The sequence below is a fragment of the Coenobita brevimanus genome, chromosome 98 (genome assembly GCF_032717465.1).
Source record: "Coenobita brevimanus isolate Jiangsu-jjx chromosome 98, ASM3271746v2, whole genome shotgun sequence".
Taxonomy (NCBI): Eukaryota; Metazoa; Arthropoda; class Malacostraca; order Decapoda; family Coenobitidae; genus Coenobita; species Coenobita brevimanus.
Genome location: NC_137051.1, coordinates 16,994,607 through 16,995,856, shown reverse-complemented (window position 1 = coordinate 16,995,856; position 1,250 = coordinate 16,994,607). Strand labels below are relative to the sequence as shown.

The 1,250-nt window shown below is 42.5% G+C and overlaps 1 non-coding gene across 1 annotated transcript; it reads left to right on the top strand.

The window, feature by feature from the left end:
- The first annotated feature begins 916 nt into the window (after nt 1–916).
- LOC145414308 (5S ribosomal RNA) lies at nt 917–1,035 on the top strand. The gene has a single exon (XR_013899846.1). It is a non-coding gene; the product is annotated as a 5S ribosomal RNA (ribosomal RNA).
- The last annotated feature ends 215 nt before the right edge of the window (nt 1,036–1,250 follow it).

Genomic DNA, 1,250 nt, shown 5'->3' with positions numbered 1-1,250 from the left:
ATGCACTATAATGGAACCTGGATTATGCTACCGATATATATATATATATATATATATATATATATATATATATATATATATATATATATAATCAGCCGTTTTGAGTATCCACTGCAGGACCGGGCTATCCCGACCGAAGTCAGGACGATTCAGCCAGTGTATCTCTACCAAGTGGCCTAGGCTGTGCGGTAGAGATTGTATATAGGGTGAAAAGTGCTTGTAAGTGTAATTATAGTCTTGGAGTGGCTTTGGATGTGTGTGTAGTCTGTGAACCAAGTGTAATCGGCCCGCCTAAGCCGACTGGGTGCAAGCATACTTTATAGTAAGCGACGCTGGTTTAACTACAGCACCCTTTGTGTCCGCCAATGCAGTACGTGGCCAGATAAACACTCCCAAAGTTTGTTTCCCCGGCGGGGCGCGAACCCTGGTTCACCTTCATACAAAACGCACACTCTACCACTGTACCACAAAGCTCCATATATATATATATATATATATATATATATAGATAGATTTACACTTCACTTCAAAAGTTAAACCATTACCTATAAGCGCCTTGGAAAAAGGCGGAGGTGTAGACTGATGAATGGAAGGGTTCGTGAAGAATGTGGTGTGGAGGCTAAATGTATAGAAAAATATAAATAAATATTCTGAGGTGATTCGGCAAAGCAGAATAAGCAGAGTTAGAGACTGACAAGAAGAGTGCATGAGAGTGAGATGGCCAGAGGAAAAGGAGAACAAAGAAGCAGGTAGAGAGATAAGGTAGGTGAGTGTAAGGAAGGAGGGTGTCTCGTGAGATATGGAGACGTAACTGACTAGGGATGGATATGCCTGAAGGTCCTTTCGTTTAGGCCATCCCTTACAGGATATGGGTCAGGCAATGGATACTTAAGTACAGATTATTCATATTTATATGACAAACGGCCATACCACGTTGAGTACACCGCTTCCCGTCCGATCAGCGAAGTTAAGCAACGTTGGGTCTGGTTAGTACTTGGATGGGTGACCGCCTGGGAACACCAGATGCTGTTGGCATCTACGTGTCAAGTGGGGTTGGTGGAGGATTAGAGCCTCTCCCTGTAAAACAATTAACTCTAAACCATTGGCCACCCCGTATGGGATACATGGCGTCTGGCAATGAATGAATGAAGGTTTAGGGATATGAATTTTCATCGGAAATTGGCCAGTGATGTAAATTAAGCATATTTTGGGTCTTCTTCTCTGTAGCAGGAAGAATGATATGATATTAA